At 39.3% G+C, this 21374-nt stretch overlaps 1 long non-coding RNA gene across 1 annotated transcript in view; it reads left to right on the top strand.

Moving 5' to 3' along the window:
- The first annotated feature begins 5058 nt into the window (after positions 1 to 5058).
- The window catches only part of LOC139356039 (uncharacterized), a 42994-nt gene continuing 26678 nt past the window's right edge, over positions 5059 to 21374 (top strand). The window contains exons 1-2 of the long non-coding RNA XR_011607410.1: positions 5059 to 5173; positions 8998 to 9124. This is a non-coding gene — a long non-coding RNA (uncharacterized lncRNA). The remainder of the gene's footprint in view (positions 5174 to 8997; positions 9125 to 21374) is intronic.

Here is a 21374-nt window from a genome sequence, read left to right as displayed (position 1 = left end):
ATAGGAGGAGAAAATAATGCCATGTAAGAGCATAGCTTTTAGATAATATTTAACTTAGGTTGGTATTAAGATGTTAATGGTAATCCCTAAGGCAAGTACTAAGAAAATAACTTTAAGAAATGGGGGCAAGGCTGAGCATGGTGGCTCATGCCTGTAATCCTAGCACTTTGGGAGGCTGAGGCAGGCAGATCACCTGAGGTCAGGAGTTTGAGACCAACCTGGCCAACATGGTGAAACCCTATCTCTACTAAAAATAAAAATTAGCTGGGCATGGTGGCGCACACCTGTAATCCCAGCTACTTGGGAGGCTGAGGCAGGAGAATTGCTTGAACCTGGGAGACAGATGTTGCAGTGAACCAAGATCATACCATTGCACTCCAGCCTGGGCGACAGAGCAAAAGTCTGTCTCAAAAAAAAGGAGGGGCAAAAGAATGATAATAAAATTAAAATAACATATGAAAAAATACCACAAAAAAGCAGTAATAGAGGAATAGAGAAATACAAAAAGACATAAGACATATAAAGTAAATAGAAAAATGGCAGACATAAATCTTACCAGTAATTATATTAAATGGAATGGATTAAACACTCCAACTAAAGGACAAATATTGGCAGATGGGTAAAAAATGATTCAACTATATGCTGTCTATAAGAGACACATTTTAGATTCAAAGACACAAATAGGTTGAAAGTGAAGGGATGGTAAAAGGTATACCAGGCAAACAGTAATCAGAAAAGAGCTATAATGATTAAAGTAATATCAGACAAAATAGACTTTAAGAAAAAAAATGTTGCTAGAGACAAAGGAAGACATTTTATGATTAAAGAGTCAACATATCAAGAAGATTTAACAATGATAAACACATGTGCACATAACATAGAGTTTTAAAGTACATGACACAAAAACTGACAGAATTGAAGGCAGAAATAGACAATTCAGCAATAATAGTTGTAGACTTCAATACCTTAATTTCAATAAAAGATAGACAACCAGGAAGAAGATAAACAAGGAAATAGAAGATATGCACAATGCTATTAACTAAGTAGGCCTAAAAGTTACCTATAGCACCCTCTGCCCAACAGCAGAATACATATTCTTTTTAAGTGCAAGCGGAATATTCTTCAGGATAGACCATACGTTAAGCCATAAAACAAATCCAAATTCACTTACAAGGGTTGATATCATACAAAGTATGTTCTCCAACCAAATGGAATGAAATTAGAAATCAATAACAGAAGGAAATTTGGGAAAATCACTAATTTGAGGAAATTAAACAGCACACTCCTAAATAACCAATGAGTCAAAGCAGAAATCACAAGGGAAATTAGAACAGCCTTTGAATCAATGAAAATGAAAACACAGCATACTAAAATTCATGAGATGTAGCAAAAATAGTGATTGGAGGGAAATTTATAGTTCTAAACAGCCATATTTTAAAAAGCAAGATCTGAGTTGAAAAACTAAACTTCTAAGAAACTAGAAAAAGTAAAGCAACTAAATTCAAAGCTAGTAGGGGATGAAAATAAAATAGAGAATAGAAAAACAACAGAGAAAATAAACAAAAACCAACAAGCTAAAAAAATTGACAAACCTTTAGACTGAGCAGGAAAAAAAGAGAAGATTCATATTACTAAAATCATTACTAAAATCAAATTTCTGAAATGAAAGAGGGAACAGTAGTATCAAGTAAAAAAGATTACAAAATAATACCAGGAACAACTGCATACCAACAAATTAGAAAACCTAGATGAGATGAACAAATTCCTATAAAGATCAAAAGTACCAAAAGTACCTACACTGACTTAAGGAGAAATAGGAAATCTAAATAGGAGTAAAGAGATTAAATTAGTAATCAACAAACTTCCCACAAAGAAATGCCCAGGACCAAATGACTTCACTGCTAAATTCTACCAAACCTTAAAGAAGAATGAACAGCAGTCCTTCACTTAGTCTTCCAAGCATAGAAGAGGAGGGACCACTTTCCAGTTCATTTAAGAGGCCAGCGTTACTCAGACATCTGTAACCAGATAAAGATACTACAAGAAAAAACTATGGACCAACATTCCTTATGAATATAGAGACAAAAACCCTCAACAAAATACTAGTAAACCAGATCCAGCAACATATGAAAAGGACTGTATGCCATGACCAAGTGGGATTTATCCTAAGGATGCAAGGTTGGGTTAACATGGGAATCAATGTCATATACCATACAAATGGAATAAAGGACAAAACCCACCTGATCATCTCAATAGACCCAGAAAGACCCTACCTCCAATTCCTCTTTGCCACTTGCTAGCTTTGCTGCGCTGAGCAAATGCCTTGACATCTCTGAGCCTTAGTTTCTTCAGTGGTTAAGGATTAAATCAGTTAATATGACTAGCATAATCAATATATGCTAATGTTTCTTATTGGCAAACAGGAGAGATTCTGAAGCAGTAGATCAGGAGCGGGCCCAGGTACATGCATGTACATTTAATTAACAGGTTTCAATTGAAAAGAAAATATATACGTTAATCTTTCAAGTTTACAAAGACACATACGATCAAAATTCTCTTCCACGTGGTGAATGGTTTCAGACAGTTTCTGTGGCATGTGTTTTTTTCACTTGCCCATTGGTTGTGTGCTATAGGGTACCCCTGGGATACGCAGGCCTGGATGGAGACTCATCATATGTGAAACATCCTGGCCACAGTAGATGGTCAACAAATGGTAGTTCCTCCACTCTTTTCTTGATACATTTCTTGAGGCTCTAAGAATTTGATGTTATTTGTCTTGTTATAGACCGGGTGCTTCGTCTACTGAGCTCACTTATATACCCCTTTGGAGGAGGGATCTATGTCTTCTGCTCCTTTTGTGCTTATCACGGAGTCATGTGCATGGTAGTTGTGTAGATTTGCTTTTTAAAAATATGTTGTTGAGAATATAAGAAAACTGATAAGCTAAGTGAAACAATTCATTTTGATTTTAAGTTGTAAAGTCACTTGGAAGTGTTACTGTCTATCAGCAGTGTGCTGGATTCACTAGCTAGACTACACTAGTCTAGTCTTCCTAGTAGTGCTTAATTTACACAATGGTAGTCCTTGGGCACCATGGAGTACAGAGTTACATTTAATAGTATAGCACTGAGCACATAGTAGGTGCTTAATAAACAACTGTTGGATTCACAGAGGAATGGCAAAATATGGGCTCATTTTTAATGGTGAGAGAACAAAGAAAAGCACAGAAGCTGTTTAAGACATGAAAGATGTTAGTGTCAGGGTAAGCAATGTGTTCTTACCTATACCAAATGTGCAAAGCAGATTTTTGGAGACAAAAACAAAAGGTTATGTTGAAGGCAATCAATTTTGCTTAATTTTAACAAGGCCACATTTATGCCAAGTGATTAGTGTCTTCTCGTTAGCTTAGCAACTGTAGTATGGCTAACATATTTGGCAAATGCTGATTTTAGAAGTCAGATGTTGTGCCAACCTTGCGAAATGATCTAGATATAGTTTTTAAACCACCCAGCCACTTCACAATTGTTTAAATGGGTCATAATAACTTTTCATCAAAAGAAATATATTTTCTTGATGGAAAGGAATTTATTTGAAGTATTGAAGATAATGTTGAATGTTAGAAAAAAATGAACACATTTGAAAGGCAACGATATTGGATATTAAAGAAAAATCACTCCCTCAAGGAATCTGCCACCATGGTTTCCACAAGGCCAAAAATATACAAGGTCCTGAGTGCGCTGCCTTCCCACGCAACACAGAAGCTGCACCATGGGGTTGTGGGGGAAACGAAGACTTTGTACTGTTCACCCTGAAGTTCATTTTTATTTTGCCTTTGCCTTTTCATATCAATTAGAGACCCTTTGTTAAAATGATTACATAATTTTCACAGAACTATGCTCTCCCCTCAAGAGAGGCTTCTGCATAACATCTTTTTAAAGTGTAGCAGAGAGAAACGTAAATGCCCAAGAGAAACAAGCAAGGCTTTTGGCTGAGCGAAGGGGGATAAACTCCTTGTTCAAACACCCGACACAGAGGTTGCAGGGAAGGAAAGCTTCCTTTGCTTTGGAACTCATCTCTGCGCTCGGCTCCTGTCTTGTGATAAGGTTACAGTGAATGGGGCTGGCATCCTTCGAGGTTACTGTTCCAGAAAATATTTGCAAATAATTTGATGTGCTGTCAGTTAGCAGGCTGCAGTGAATTCTTATAATTCAACATACTAATGTGGGTTTTTTATGCCTTAAGCTATAAATAAGTTGGATATGCAAAAGTTTCTGTAATGTTTATTTAATAACAATATTTAAAAAATAAATCTTGATTATTCCATCGCGCTTCAATGGAAATCTTCCACTCTGACGGTTGGTTGTCTGTGACCTCAGGCGGTTCCTTCCTTCCTTTGTCTCATTTGATATCACTAAAGAAACACGCTTGTTTTTCTTTTCAGGCTTTGGGAAGCAGCACTCTGATGCCTCTGCCTACATGCTCCCCATCCAAGTCTCTGCTTGTTAAATGACTGAACTCAATTCAAGCTGAATAATCCCAGTGGGATGGCGCCCTTTTGGGTGTGGGGCCCTGGGAAGATGAAGCGGGCGCCCCTGGATTTGGGAAGCCCGTAGGCCAGTTGGAGCCCCAGGCTCCGTATCACAAAATCAGTGTGCGTCGACTGTATGAGAACATAGAAGGGAATATTGATCAGTGTGTGGAGGCCGTGGCCCTGAGTGGAGGCTGCAAAGATATATATATATATATGTCACCAGGTGGAGCCGCAGAAGCCAGGGTTGCCGGCAGAACGCACCAAGATGGGAGGTGTCAAGGGTGAACCTGAATCTCATAATGACAAGACAAAGTGTAGTGCCGATGTTTCTAATGACAATTTTCTGGAATGAGGTCATTTAAACTATGGATCAGCCGAGGGTATGCTGTGGCCCCGGATGTGCCTTACAGGAGACCTCCAGGAGCTTCTGGAAGTTGGGTTCAGCCCAGAACCCTGGGACAGGGGTCAGAAGGTAGCAGGATCCCAGGGAACTGAAGAGCCGCTGTCCGGGTGGGGGCGCCCTTCTGAGGGCCGGTGCTGCTGCTGATTGCAAAGAAGCTCCTGACAATGCAAAGACATGGCGGAGGGCATCCTGTGTAACCGGAGCATGCGCGCCCAGGCACGCCCCACACGATCCTCAAGGTTAGAGCACGGATGCTGAGGGCGGGCACGTTGGAGGTGGGGGACAATTTTGTGGCTTCATGATGCCCCCTGGGCTGTCCGCAGTGCCAGGGCAGGCCCAGCCTTTGGGGAATGTGTGCAGAGGAGGCCTGTAAGCGGGGGACAGACAGCTGGAGACCAAGCGAGTGAGCTCCCCGTCGGGAGGCCTGCTTCTCAAGGTGCTGTGTCTATTTTTATTAAAAAACAGCTTTACTGAGACACAGTTCACACACCATACAATTCACCCATTTGAAGTGTTCAGTGACTTAATGATTTTAGTATAATCGCAGAGTTGTACATGGACCACCGCAATCAATTTTACATTTTCCTTACCCCAGAAAGAAATTCTGTATCCTTTATCTATCCTCCTCCTCCCCTCCCATCCCCGCTGTTCCCCCATCCGGCCCTCCTCCCCAGCCCTAGGCAACCACTAATCTGCTTCCTGTCTCTATAGATTGCCAGTTCTGGACGCTTCATATAATGGAATCATACAATATGTGGTCTTTGGTGACTAGCTTATTTCACTCAGGATAATGTTTTCTAGGTTCATTCATTTTGTCACTAAACTGTAGAGCTCCCTACCACTAGGAGCCATGGCGTTCTTGCTTACTCTGTTTCCACAGTACCTACTGTGTGTATCTGACACACAGTGGGTACTAAAAATATGTGTACAATGAAACAATCCATAAATTGTAGTAGCTGAGGGCAGCCATGGCTCTGGGTGTGCCCTTTGAAGACGTGAGTTCCTTCCCAGCTCCCTCAGCTGCCAGCTGCCAGATAACCTTGGTTTGCCAGATGACCTTGGGCTCAGATCTTTTCTCATTTTAGTTCTCATCTGTACCACCAGGCAAATGGTCTTTGGTTCATGGAGCCTTGAATGACTCAGACATTGCAGATGAGTTCTGTAGGTCTTCATGTAGTACCTAAATTTTGGGAAATACTGTTAATGGAACAGTTAAGAGAATACAGAATGCTTTCAGCCTCTGGGGGCAGAGCAGGTTTAGCAATAGTCAACTGCTCAGCAAGACAGATAACAATTTTATGAAGACTTTTTCTGTGCACCCCACCCTCAATTAAAATATGCAGGTAAAGTAAAGGTTAAATCAGGCTTGGAAATGTTTTTGTTGCCTTTTGAACATACACAACTGTTTGGGAAAAATGTACTCATTGTGGTTATACTCTACTACATAGAAATATATGATTTCTTTTTATATTTTAAATAAGTAGACTGACTTTTTTTCTCAGGCAAAGTCATAATTGTATTTATTTTAAATTTATATCCTGTCTGCTTCAAAAAGGAATTTGAGGCAGCCAGGAAAATCATAAGCTATAAAATGAGCAAGCTCCATTTTCTACTAATAAAATAAAAGTTAGGATCTCATCAGTGAAACAACTTCTCTTTGTGCTGTACTGTGTGCAAATATTTGGATTACTAAAGTGAATTTATGAAGCAATTACTTTTAATGCTATAAGAGGAAATTAAGTACTCATTGATTCTTGATTTATAAGCTAGAGCTAAAGATCATGAAAAAGCAAATATAACTTAATTAAATGTCCCTCGGCTTTGCTACTATTGAGGTCTTCACTCATAAAGTTAGTAAAACAAACCATTCCTAGAACATAAATGTATATTGGTTCTTCCAGTTGGGAAGGCAAATAATTTACTGGTTAAATATATTCAGCAAAGTTAACCCAAGTGAGAGATTTTCCCAGTGTCCTCTGGGGCTTGAAGAGATAAAAGCTATTGTAGTTTTAAGGAAACCATTGTCCTGGGAATGATAGGTAGTAACTTGCTGTGAAAAAGAGTAAACAAAAGGGTGTCTCTTTTTTTTTTATTAGAAAATATATTTTAATATGCCCACAGAATAGACTATAGATCTGCAAAAGAAATAGAGCTTTATAGTCTATTCATTGGCTATACACTTGTGGTTATTCATTGCTGACAGTGAACACATTAACCTGGGATAATTTAATTGAATCTTCTAGTAATGTTGCTATTTTTCTACCCTGAAGTGTAAATGATTTTTAAAAATTAGGTTCTAAAATGTAACACTTCAAATGATGTATACAGCAAATCAAGGAGCCAGTGTGAGCTCCCCTTTGTGCTCCATGAGTTATTAGAAAAGCAAGAATAAAGGAAAGAAAAAATAAAAGAACGAAAAGACACAGCAGCAAAAGAGTGCCAAGTAGGGCCGGGCGTGGTGGCTCACACCTGTAATCCCAGCACTTTGGGAGGCTGAGATGGGTGGATCACCTGAGGTTAGGAGTTCAAGACCAGCCTGACCAACATGGCAAAACCGCATCTCTACTAAAAATGCAAAAGTTGGCTGGGCATGGTGGCACGTGCCTGTAATCCCAGCTACTCAGGAGGCTGAGGCAGGAGAATCACTTGAACCCGGAAGGTGGAGGTTGCAGTGAGCGGAGATCATGCCATTGCACTCCAGCCTAGGTGACAAGAGGGTGACAAATCTCGGTCTCAAAAAAAAAAAAAAAAAAAGAGTGCCAAGTAGAAATAAAACCCATTGAACCAGGAGCGCTTGGTGTAAGGAAATTCCACTTACATCCCGCTTTCCTGCCCTCGTTTATTCTCCATGCATCCACTGAGTCAAAGTTTAGTTTTCCTGTCCGGTTGAGTAATGAGAGGATTTATTCAAATACATTATAAATAAGCATCAATAGGAAGGGTTCACAGTTTCTCACAGAAAATAAAGGTTTTGAGAAATTCTCTTCTCTGTCATTAGGATAGACTGGAATCTTGTCTTCAATGGCACATCGAGCTGGTTTTAGGAATGACGTAGCAAGAGCAATGAGAGAGAGAATTGGCATTTTAGACTCCAGCCAGGAAGTGTTATGATAATGGTTATGAAAAATGGAACATGCTGACTTCAAGAAGATGACATCACCACCAGCAGGGCCTGAATGTTAAGGGCATTTTTTTAGGAAGTACTGATGGGGGGGTCAGGATTTCTCTTGGGCTGGCCTTAGGCAACCAGGATAGATTAAGCAAACATCTTTGCCTAGTTGCAAGTTGAGGTTAAAGGCATTCTGCAGTTGTGGAGATAATTTTTCTCTCTGTGTTTCCTGTGAATAAGTCCATGATTTCCATGATTTTGGCCTCCTTGGTGCTATGTCCCAATCACAGGTACTCTTGGGCCTAGATCTGCATGCTGAGGGTGGCAGTGTACTAGTAATACAAAAAAAATCAAGTTAAAAAGGTGCATTTGTTTCTGAGGGCTGCCATAACAAAGTACCACAGACTGCGGGACTTAAACAACAGAAATTTATTTCCTACCATTTTGAAGGCTAGACGTCTAAGATCAAGGTGTTTGCAGGGTTAATTCTTTCTGAGACCTCTCTCCTTGGCTTGTAGATGGCCGTCTTCTCTCAGTATCTGCACATGACTCTGCTACTGTGTGTGCCTGTGCCCTAATTTTCCCTTCTTATAAGGACAGCAGTCATATTGCATTAGGGCCCACCCTAACGACCTCATTTTAACCTAATTCCCCCTTTAAAGACCCGATCTCCAAGTGCAGCCATATTCTGAGGTACTGCGGTTAGGGCTTCAACATAGGAATTTGGTGGTGGTGGTGGGGTGGGAGGGAACATAATTTAGCCCATAACAGAAGAAAAAACCTAGGTGGACATACACATTTGAGTCAATTATCAAGAAACAAAATGAGCAAGTTCTGTCTTTCTTATTATAATCTGTGTTTTGCCCATTTGTGACTGTGCTGTGCTGATACATGTTGGCCAACCAGCTCTCTGAGAAACAAGAAATCTGATTTGTAGTGTTTGCTGACTTCCAGGATGTCAATATTCCCAACATGGCCTATTCCAACCTCCAAGATGGCTTCATTGACTGTGGAGTTGGGGAGACATGTGCACAGTCAGCCCTCGTGAGCAGGTGTGAGCCGCCTCCAGAACTCCACTGATGTGAGTGATAAAGAACGGAAAAGTAAAGGGGAAGAAACTGAAACTCAATCTTGGTAATTTTAAAGCTATTCCTATAAAGCTTGATAATGGGAGGAGGTGCAGAAATGTTGATTAAAAGAAATTATCTGTAATTTTGTCATTTTGCTCCTATTTCACCATTCTTTTTTTGCTTTCTTTTTTCAGGCAACCGTTGATAGTAATTATTTGCCTGTTAAAAGTAAAAATTTTACAGAAGTGAGGATAATGGAGACTTGGTGAAAGGACATAATGATATTAAAAAAAGTTAAAAGCGCTCCTGTTCCCGGTAACGTGGCAGACAAGTAACCCCGAAACACATACCTGCACGTGTGTGCACACATGCACACACACACATCCCTTTTCAAAGTGTCAGTGAGCTGGGAAATGAGTATAGAACGTTCAGAGGCCAACAAGAAATGATGCACTGAAGGAGGTTGGTTTTCCCAACCTACTTTGCTGAACAGGGTAACCTTGAACTTTGATTTTCATAATTCCATGGGAACAGGAGAGAGGCTCAAGATCTACCCAAGTATGGAGTGTAAAAGGGGAACCCCTGCTGGTACTTGAAAGCGGTAGTTGTTTCTTCACTGGGGTGATTTTGCCTCCAGGGGACATTTGGCAATGTCCAGAGACATTTTTGATTGTCATGACTGGAAAGGTGCTGCTGGCATCTAGTGGGTAGAGATCAAAGATGCTGCTAAACACCCTATACTGCATGGGACAACTTCCTACAACGAATTATCTGGTTCAAAATGTCAGTCATAATGAGGTTGAGTAACTTTGGTCTAAAAGGTTACATTGTCAATGTAAGAGTGAACTGGAAATTAAACCACCTTTCTCTCATCTCCCAAAATGCAAGCAAATATATTGTTGAACCATGGTGCTGGGGATAGTGTGCCTCCATGGGAACTCATAAGTGCAAGCTGCCCCCATGCAGATTTGCAGCCGAATTCATTCTAATTGAGGCAATAATTCATCTCAGGTGGATTTAAAATGGTTCCAGGCTGGTTATCTTCCCAGGTGCTTGGCAGAAGCAAACCGCCTCTATCCTCCCTATGAAAATCCACCTTCAACTTGGATCTCAAATAACCTACACTTAAACAGTTCCAAAAAATATATACACATAATAAAAAAACACAAGAAAACATCTTGTGTAATCAAGAGTGAAAGTCAACAGAAAAAGAGAGACGAATCAGCCTCCCAAAGACTTTTGTTGTTGAAATTACCAGATAGAGAATATAAGAATAGTTAATATGTTTAAAGAAATAAAACGAGGAAAATACAATTGAAGAATAAGAGGTTATAGATAATGACTGAGCAGATTTGAAAAATAAACAAATACAATTTTAAAAATTAAAAACAGTATGATTAATATTAAAAACTCAATGGAAAGCAATTAGACACAGCTGCTGAGAGTTAATAAACTCAAGTATAGGTCTAAACACTTTCCCACAGTGAAGCACAGAGAAATTAAGATATGGAAAAGAAGAAAGAGTGATAAAGTGATGTGAAGAAAGGAATGAGAAGGTCCAACATATCTGTCTAAATAGAGTTTTGTAAAGAGAAGAGAAAGAAAATGGCACAGAGGTAATGTTTGAAGAAACAGCGACCAGTCATTTCCCAGAACTCATGACAGATGCCAATCCACAGGTTAAGTCCAGTGAATCCCAAACAAGATAGATAGATAAAAGGGATCCCTGAACTTAGACCCACCACAGTGAAACTGAGCAATACCAGGAACAGAGACTATCTCAAAAACTATCCCAGAGGGAAATAAATTACCCTCTTGTCTTCAAAAGAATAATTAGGCTGAACACTGACTTCCCAACGGAAACAACAAAAACCGAGAGTGGAATGATAGCCTCACTATACTAGGTGAAAATAACTATCAACCTAGAATAATTTACCAAATAAATTACCTTTTGAGAAAACTGAGACACTTTGCTAGCAGTAGACCTCTAACTAAAGGAAGTTCTAAAATATGGACTTTAGGCCAAAGGAATGTGGTCCAGATGGATGGAATCCATGAGCTCTTACCTTGAGATGCAGGAGGGAAGAGAGGGAAGAGAATATATGCAGCTAAACAGACATGACCTGTGTAAAGCAATATTAGGAATTCCATTGGGTTAAAGATAAATAAGAACATTTATAAAATAGCACCGATATCTGGAGGAAGTGATTAGAATTAAAGTCTCCTAAGGTATTATATAAAAAAAACAACAGATTTTTCAAAAGAAAAGGTGCTTCTATCACTTTCCACACTAATAACACTCTCTGGAATCAGAGGGATTTATGTAAATGTCTTAACTCCTTCTCCTTCTAAGCCCTTTGTGGCTGGACCTGATGCTTGTTAATCCTCTCGTCTGCACCATTGGCACCTAACTCAGCACATTGCACAGAGAAGGTGGTCAACATGTGCTATTGCGTTCAGTTGAGCTTATATCAAATAAGCTGTAATTATCAGTAGGGCTACTGTACTTAGAAATTAAAGAGACATATTCATTATTCACTGAATACTTTCACTCAAGTTTTTCATGGCAAAGCATAAAATAGTGTTGTTCTTATCTTTGGGGGCTGTCTTGGTTTGGGTTTCCCCAAAAGGAGACCTTGAGACAAAGATTCAAGGCCTACATAGCTTTGTTTGGGAGGTGACTCCAGGAGATACTGGCAGTGGCATGGGGACGTGAGATAGGACAGGAGGAAAGCCAAAGAGGAATGAATTAACAGGTCAGTGACTGTGGTAAGCTCTATCCCCCTGGGACCTTTAGCAGAAAGTGAAGAAAAGCCTGCGTTAACCCAGCCACGGGCTCCCGTGTATCTGGATGAAGCTGCTTTCTGGGCATCCCTCTTTAAAATGTTTGGCTTTTCCTGTCCGTAGCCCAGTCCATTCCTGGCCAGAGAGGAAGCTTGCAGGGAGTACGTTGCAGCATTTGCAGCAAGCCTCCTTTGGCTTCTAGAGGTGAAAGCTGGGGAATGGGAGACCATGGGCAGGACACAGCCTGTGCCACAGCACTAGAGGCTCGAAATCAACCTTTTGGGAAGAAAACGTGAGTGCAGGCAGGAGTGGTGAAAATTAACTTTGAGGAAATAAGAGAAAAAAGGCCCTTAGACAGTAAAAGGGGTTGGAACTAAAGGGGCAACCTCAGGAAGTATAATGGTCTCAGTGGCAGTAAGTGGGCAGAGGTTCATGGACACACAGAGAGGACAGTGATGGCTGTGACAGTAATTGGGGCTTGTCTGAACACAGGGGTGGAGAATTAGAAGACAGGGCATCACGAGCATGAGCACTCACACATGGCAAGGGTAAAAAGGTCAACAATGAGCCAGGGAGTTACCAGGAGAAAATGTTAGCTGCCTCATGCAGGGCAGGAGTGAACAGAGATAGTTTAGACATATCATTCATGAGGGTGAATCAATGGATGTGGTTTCATTTCTAAATGACACAAGTAGATAAATACATTGAAACACACTATCTAGGATAGGCAAAAATAAGACAAGCAGAACGAAAAAAAAAAAAAAAAAAAAGAAAGAAATGAAGCAAACTGTAGCATGACTATCGAATAAAGGAGATTCCAAGGAAAAAGGCATTGAATGAAGCAACTACCTTATGAAGGCAGTGCACGGACATTTGTTGGTTGCTTTTCCAGAAGCAATTCCCTCAGCAGTATCCTGATTCCCCTTTGAGAAGTTACTATTCTCCCATTATTAGCCTCGTGTCTTGGGGTGGGAATAAACTCTTTTTAGCTTTTGGATGGGCCCCAAAACAATATATACAGACACCGGAAAAGACAGAGTAGAAAGAGAAAGAAATTGAAGTTCTTGGTAGTATTGTTTGGGGCTGCTGGATCAAGCCTAACCTAAAGCTTATTTTGTTAGTTACAAGAACTAGTAAATTCTATTATTATTTTAACAAGTTCCCTTTTTTCATCTTTTATTTTAGGTTCAGGAGGTACATGTACAGATTCATTACACGGGAAAATTGTGTGTTTCTGGGGTTTGGTGTACAAACCCTGATAGTGAGCATACTAATGGATAGGTAGTTTTTTGACTTTCACCCCCTTCCCACCCTACACTCTCAAGAAGGCCCTGGTGTCTGTCGTTCCCATAATGTGTTCACGCGTACTCAGTGTTTAGCTTCCACCTGTAAGTGAGAACATGTGGTATTTGGTTTTCTGCTCCTACATTAATTTGCTTAGGATAGAGGTATCCAGCTGCATCCATGTTGCTGCAAAGGACATGATTTTGTTCTTTTCTATGGCAGCATAGTATTCCATGGTATATATATACTACATTTTCTTTATCCAATCCACTGTTGATAGGCATCTAGGTTGATCCCTTGTTTTTCCTATTAAGAATAGTGCTGTGATGAACATATGCATGCATGTGTTTTTGGTAAAATGATTTATATTCTTTTGGGTATATACCCAGTAATGGGATTGCTGGGTGGAACAGCAGATCTATTTTAAGTTCTTTGAGCAATCTCCAAACTGCTTTCCAAAGTGGCTGAACTAATTTATATCCCCACCAGCAGTGTATAAGCATTTGCTTTTCTTGTTTTTGTTTTTGTTTTTTGAGACTGGGTCTCACTGTTGCCCAGGCTGGAGTGTGCTGGTGCAAACATGGCTCACTGTAACATTAACCTCCTGGGTTCAAGTAATCCTCCTGCCTTGGTCTCCTAAGTAGCTGGGACCATGGATGCATGCCATTATGCTGGCTAATTTTTAAATGTTTTGTAGGAACAGAGATTTGTCATGTTGTCCAGGCTGGTCTTGAACTCCTGGGCTCAAGCGATCCTCATGCCTTGGCCTCCCAAAGTACTAGGATTATAGGCATGAGCCACTATGTCCAGCCTGACTTATTAATAATAGCTATTTTGACTGGTGCACAATGGTATCTCATTGTGGTTTTGATTTGCATTTCTCTAGTGATTTGTGATGTTGAGTATTTTTTCATATGCTTGTTTGCCATCTGTATGTCTTCTTTTGAGAAGTGTCTGTTCATGTCCTTTGCCCATTTTTTAATGGGGTTGTTTTTTGCTTGTTGATTTGTTTAAGTTCTTTATAGATTTTGAATATCTGACCTTTGTCAGAAGCATAATTTGCAAATATTTTCTCCCATTCTGTAGTGCCTGTTTACTCTGTCACTAGTTTTCTTTTTCCTGTGTCGAAGCTCTCTAGCTTCATTAGGTCTCACTTGTCTATTTTTTTTTTGTGGCATTTGCTTTTGGAGACTTCATTATGAAATCTCAGCCAAGGTCTACATCTGGAATGGTATGTTGTAGGTTTTCTTCTAGAATTTTTATAGTTTTAGTTGTTACATTTAAGTATTTTATTCATCTTGAGTTGATTTTTGTATATGTTGAAATGAAGTGGTCCCATTTCAATCTTCTGCATATGACTAACCAGTTATCCCAGCACCATTTATTGAAAAGGGAGTGCTTTCCCTATTGCTCGTTATTGTTGACTTCGCTAAAGCTCAGATGGTTGTAGGTGTATGGTATTATTTCGGGTTCTCTGTTCTGTTCCATTGGTCTATGTGTCTGTTTTTGTAACAGTACCATGTTGTTTTGGTTACTGTAGCCTTGTAGTATAGTTTGAAGCCAGCTTTGTTCTTTTTGCTTAGAATTTCCTTGGCTATTCAAGCCTTTTTGGTTTCATATAAAGTTTAGAATAGTTGTTTTTCGAATTCTGTGAAAAATGGCATTGGTAGTTTGATAGTCATAGCATTGAATCTATAAATTGCTATAGCCGTTTTAATAATATTGATTCTTCCTATCCATGAGCATAGGATGTTTTTCCATTTGTTTGTGTCATCTCTGATTTCTTTCAGCAGTGTTTCAGAATTCTCATTGTAGAGATGTTTCACCTCCCTGGTTAGCTGTATTCCTAGGTATTTTATTCTTTTTGTGGCTATTGTGAATGGGATTGCATTCTTGATTTGGCTCTCAGCTTGAAGGTTATTGGTGTATAGAAATGCTATTGATTTTGTACCTTGATTTTGTATCCTGAAACTTTACTGAAGTTGCTTATCAGTTCTAAGAGCCTTTGGGCAGAGATTACAGGGTTTTCTAAGTATAGAATCATATTGCCTGTGAAGAGAGAGTTTGACTTACTCTCTTCCTATTTGGATACCTTTTATTTATTTATTTATTTTTTTGACTGATTGTTCTGCCTGGGACTTCCAGTACAATGCTGAATAGGAGTGGTGAGAGTGGGCATCCTTATTTTGTTCCAGTTTTCAGGAGGAATGCTTCCAGGTTTTGCCCTTTCAGTATGATGTTGGTTGTTGGTTTGTCATAGATGGCTCTTATTATTTTGAGGTATGTTCCTTTACTGCCTAGTCCATTGAGGGCTTTTTATCATGAAGAGATGTTTAGTTTTATAAAAAACCTTTTCTGCATCTGTTGAAATGATCATGTAGTTTTTGTTTTTGTTCTGTTTATGTGCTGAATCACATGTATTCATTTGCATATGCTGAACCAATCTTGCATCCCAGGAATAAAGCCTACTGGGTTGTGGTGGATTAGCCTTTTGATGTGCTGCTGGATTTGATTTGCTAGTATTTTGTTGATGATTTTTGCGGCTATGTTCATTAGGGATATTGGCCTGAAGTTTTCTTTTTTCATTTTGTCTCTGCCAGGTTTTGATATCAGAATGATGCTGGCCTCATGGAATGAGTTAGGGAAGAATCCCTCCTCCTCAATTTTTTGGAATAATTTCAGTAGAATTGGTACTAGCTCTTCTTTATACATCTGTATATGTATAAAGGCTGTGAATACATCTGTTCCAGGTTTTTTTTTTTTTTTTTTGGTTGGGAAGTTTTTAAAATTACCAATTCAATTTTGGAACTTGATATTGGTCTAGACATTCAGGACTTCAGTTTCTTCCTGGTTCAGTTTTGGGAGGTTGTATGTTTCTAGAGATTTTTCCATTTCTTCTAGGTTTTCTAGTTTATGTGCATAAGAGGTGTTCATAATAGTTTCTGAGGGTTTTTTGTATTTCTGTGGGATTGGTGAGATGATGTCATCTTGTCATTTCTGATTGTGTTTATTTGGATCTTCTCTCTTTTTCTTTATTAATCTAGCTAGTGGTCTATCAGTCTTATTATTCTTTCAAAAAACCAACTTTTGGGTTTTTTGAATTTTTGTGTAAATTTTCATGACTCAATTTTGTTCAGTTCAGCTCTTATTTGGGTTATTTTTTCTTCTGCTAGCTTTGGGGTTGGTTTGCTCTTATTTTTCTAGTTCCTCTAGGTGTGATGTTAGGTCATTAATTTGAGATCTGTCTAATGTCTTGATATATGCATTTAGCATGATAAGCTTTCCTCTTAACACTTTAGTGGTGTCTCAGAGATTCTGATATGTTGGGTCTTTGTTTTCATTAGTTTCAAAGATTATTTTTTTATTTCTGTCTTAATTTCATTCTTTACCCAAAAGTCATTCAGGAGTAGGCTGTTTAACTTCCATGTAATTGTATGGTTTTGAGAGATCTTCTTGGTATTGATTTCTATTTTTATTGTGCTGTCGTCTGACAGTGTGGTTGGTATAATTTCATTTTTTAAAAATTTGTTTAGAATTGCTTTATGGCTGAGCATGTGGCTGATCTTAGAGTATGTTCTATGTGTAGTTGAGAAGAATGAATATTCTGTGGTTGCTGAGTGGAGTAGTCTATAGATGTTGGTTAGGTTCATTTGGTCAAGTGTCAAGTTTAGGTCTCAAATATCTTTGTTAGTTTTCTGCCTCAACGATCTAACACTGTCAGTGGGGTGTTGAGGTCTCCTACTGTTATTGTGTGGTTATCTAAGTCTCTTCATAGGTCTCTAAGAACTTTTTTTTTTTTTTTTTTTTTTTTTTTACATGGAGTCTTGCTCTTGTCACCAGGCTGGAGTGCAATGGCATGATCTCGGCTCACCACAACCTCCGCCTCTTGGGTTTAAGCAATTCTCCTGCCTCAGCCTCCTGAGTAGCTGGGATTATAGGCGTGTACCACTATGCCCAGCTAATTTTTTTTCTATTTTTAGTAGAGATGGGGTTTCACACCATGTTGGCCAGGCTGGTCTCGAACTACTGACCTCAGGTGATCCACCTGCCTCAGCCTCCCAAAGTGCTGGGATTATACGTGTGAGCCACCACGCCTGGCTTAGAACTTTTTAAAATGCATCTGGGTGTTCCAGTGTTGGAGGCATATATATTTAGGATACTTAAGTCTTTTTGTTTAAGAAGACTTCTTGTTTGTCATTATGTAATACCCCTTTTTGTCCTTTTTGATCATTGTTGATTTGAAGTCTGTTTCGTCTGAAATAAGAAAGTAACCCTTGCTCTGTTTTGTTTTCTGTTTGTTTGATAGATTTTTTTTTTTTATACATTTACTTTGAGACTATAGGTGTCATTGAATGTGAGATGGGTCTCTTGAAGACGACATGCAGTTAGGTCTTGCTTCTTTATCCAACTTGTCACTGTGTCTTTTAAAGTGTGACATTTAGTCCACTTATATTCAAGGTTAATATTGATATGCGAGGATTTGATCCTGTCATCCTGTTGTTAGCTGGTTGCTGTGTAGACTTGATTATATAGTGCTTTATAGTGTCAGTAGGCTATGGTATGTAAGTGTGTTTTTGTGGTGGCAGGTACTGGTCATTCGTTTCCATGTTTAACACTTCCTAAGTATCTCTTGTAAGGCAAGTCTGGTGGTAACAAATTCCCTTAGTGTTCGCTTGTCTAAAAGGATTTTATTTCTCCTCCACGTATGAAACTCAATTTGACTGGACCTGACATTCTTGGTTAGAATTTCTTTGCTTTAAGGGTGCTGAATATAGGCCCTTAATCTCTTCTGACTTGTAAGGCTCCTGCTGAAAGGTTCACTGTTAGCCTGATGGGGTTCCCTTTGTATGTGACTTGCCCCTTCTCTCTAGCTGCCTTTAAGATGTCTTGGGGATCTTTGTGTGGTATAGAATCTCACAAGGGTTCTCTGAATTTCCTGAATTTAAACATGTCAACCTCTCTCATTAGGTTGGGGAAATTTTCATGGACAATATCCTCAAATATGTTTTCCAAGTTGCTTGTTCTCTCTGTATCTCTTTCAAGAATGCCAATGATTCATAGGTTTAGTCTCTTTATATAATCTCATATTTCTTGGAGTTTTTGTTCATTTTAAAAATTTCTTTGTCTTTATTTTTGTCTGCCTGCATTGATTCTAAGGAGCAGATTTTGAGCTCTGAGATTCTTTCCTCAGCTTGGTCTATTCTGTTATTAATGCTTCCAATTGCATTCTGAAATTCCTGCAGTGAATTTTTCATCTTCAGAAGTTCAGTTTTGTTCTTTCTTAAAATGGCTATGTCATCTTTCAAATCTTGGACCATTTTACTGTGTTCCTTGGATTGGGGTTCGACCTTCTCCTATATGTTGATGAGCTTCTTTGCCGTCCAGATTTTGAACTCTATGTCTGCCATTTCAGCCATTTAAGTCTGGTTAAAAACCATTGATGGGAAGCTAGTGCAGTCATTTGGAGGCAAGAAAACAGTCTAGCTTTTAGAGTTGCCAGAGTTCTTGCATTGGCTCTTTCTCATCTGTGTAGGCTGACATTCCTTTAATCTTTGAAGTTGCTGTCTTTTGGTTGGGGCTTTTTGCTTTTATGTTCTCTGATGTCCTTGAAGGTTTTGCTGTGGTATAAGTGAGGTTTAGTCAATTGGCTTTGTTTCTGGATGCTTTCAGAGGGCCAAGGCTCAACTCAGCACTCCTGGGCTATGTGCTCCAACCCTGGGGTGCTGGGACTATGCCTGCAGCTTTGTTCTCTGGACCCTTTAGGTTAAGCACCTGCCGTGCTGGAGGGACTCAGTTGTTCCCAGTCCACTAGCAACAACACTCAGATGGGGGCTGTTGGAAAAAGCACTCCAGCAGGACATCAGCAGACCCCCATGGATGTGTGTGCTGGTTGGAGTAGTGGGGGCCCATGCACATGTGTGCCAATGAGGCAAGGGGCTGTAAAGGAAGACTGCAAGTGAGTGCACACTGGTGGGGGAGGGCTGTGAGCAGGTGCATGCTGGCAGGAGTCTGTCTGCAAAAGCATCCCAATGGTTAGGTGGAGTCCGCTGGTAAAAGAGCTATGGCAGCGACTGCTGGCAAGCTGAGGCTGCATTGCAAGTAGGTGCAGCCAAGCAGGAACCCTCGGAGAGGCTGGCAGACAGAGGGATGCTCAGATCAGACTGTTTTTTTTTCCCCCCATGGGCAAGACAGCTTTGCTCTGTCCAGGTCTGGCAGCCAACAAAGGCTAGAGCTGCCTAGAGGAGTATGGTAGGTCTTGGGGGGTGGACACCCATAGCTGTGCTCCACTGCAGTCATTCCTGCACCTCTGGGCTCTGTGCATACTGGAGTTCTCTCTCTGCCAACTCTCCAGAGTTCTGTCTCTGCCAACACTCCAGGCAGATGTCTGTGGTGGTTGTGGGGGTCTCCCACAGCTAGGATCCCAGAGGTCCATGGAAAGAGTTAGACACTCCACATCTGTATCTCTCCTCCCTTCCTTAGGAGCCACTGAGATCCAGGAATGAGTCTTGGTGCTTGGTCATCCTGTGTAGGGTTCCTGGCTTTCTCCCCTTTTAGCCCAGCATGTGTGTCCTCTCTCTGTCCATGCTCAATGCTTTCTTTCTGAAGATCTGTTCAGAGTGTGCTGTTTTACTTGATGGTCTGGTCTCTTTCAGTGGGAGAGGCTCTTCCTGGCTGTGTCTAGTCAGCCATACTGGCTCTCTCTAAAAGTTTGAGTTGAGTTTTTTATCACTTGCAAGGTAAGGGTTTTTTCTGACACAAAGGGTTGTGTAGTTAAGATAAAATTGTTATAAACTTTATTAACTAAATAATAAACTTCATTGAAATACATGAAGCAAATTCTCTAGAAATTCAAGACAAAACAAATAGAAATAAAGTTGTAATGAAAGACTTCAAATTCCTCTTTAGTGACCAAATAGGAAACAAAAACCAGCATGAGGAAATCTGAATAATATAATTAATAGGTTAGATCTAATTGATATTATATACACAGTGCTAATGGAACATGTACACATTTTTAGAATTAAACCATAATAAAAACATTGTTTTCTCTAAAGAAGAAAAAACTTTGACAGTCTCTGACAAACACTCAGTCTTGGAGCTAATAACAAAAGTAGGAAAGTAACAAATCCTCAAAACCCTGCAAATCAACCCAAAACCTTCCTGTGTGATATATTTTTTGAATAAAAAAGTAAATAAAACTTGTAACTCTAGATAACATCACTAGAAATAGCTACAATAAATATATGACTTCAAAACCTTTGAGATATAGCAAAAGTTGGACTTCAAGGACATTTTCCATTAAGCACTTTATTAAATAAAACAGGGAGGAAAACATGATCCAAGCAACCAATTCAAGTAATGAAAAGAAACTGAATTTTCGGCTTAGTTTTCCTGTGACACTAAAACTGTGCTCAAAAAGTCTATTTTTAAAAATATAATTCATAAATTTTAGGAATGAAGAAGTAAATGAAGATAGATAAATTAGAAATTAATAAATTAGAAAATGATATAATTCACAAACACAAGATATAGTTCTTTGTGGGAAAAATTAATGTCACGTACGAATCCACCAGCTAGATTAGTCAAGAACTAAGAGAGAAAGCCCAGATATACAAAACCAGGATTCACACAGGGAAACTAAGCATAGATATTGATAAATGGGAAGGATTCTGAGGTCGTATTTTGTTTAATTTTCTGCTGATCAACTTGAATATAAAAATGAAATAAATGACTTTCAAGAAAAATACATAAGACTATAACCAACTGAAAGATAATTAGAAAATCCAAATAGGCTCGTAGCCAAGGAAAAGGCTGAGGAAGTTGTTACTTCCTCATCTTAAACTGCAAAGTTCTAAAACCCAGAGAGCTTCAGGGACAAATCACCCAAACCTTCAAGGAACAGATAATTCCTCTGCTTCATTAGCTGTTCCAGAGCAGAGAAATAAGGAAAACTCCTAAAATCTTGTTAGAAAGCCAGAAATTGTAAAGACAGCATGCAAAAAACTAACCAGCCCACTGACAGACAATGAGTAGGCTGACCTCAATACTCACATAAAAATAAAAATCTCCTATTAAAATATAGAACATTCATATGGATATTTAGTATATTTATATCTTATATATGTCCTATTTAATATGGAATATTAAAGAAATAATGGCCAAAAGAAGTTCTTAGTAAAGATGGTTTAATAT

The sequence above is a fragment of the Macaca nemestrina genome, chromosome 9 (assembly GCF_043159975.1).
Source record: "Macaca nemestrina isolate mMacNem1 chromosome 9, mMacNem.hap1, whole genome shotgun sequence".
Classification (NCBI taxonomy): Eukaryota; Metazoa; Chordata; class Mammalia; order Primates; family Cercopithecidae; genus Macaca; species Macaca nemestrina.
This window is presented reverse-complemented; position numbering and strand designations above follow the sequence as displayed.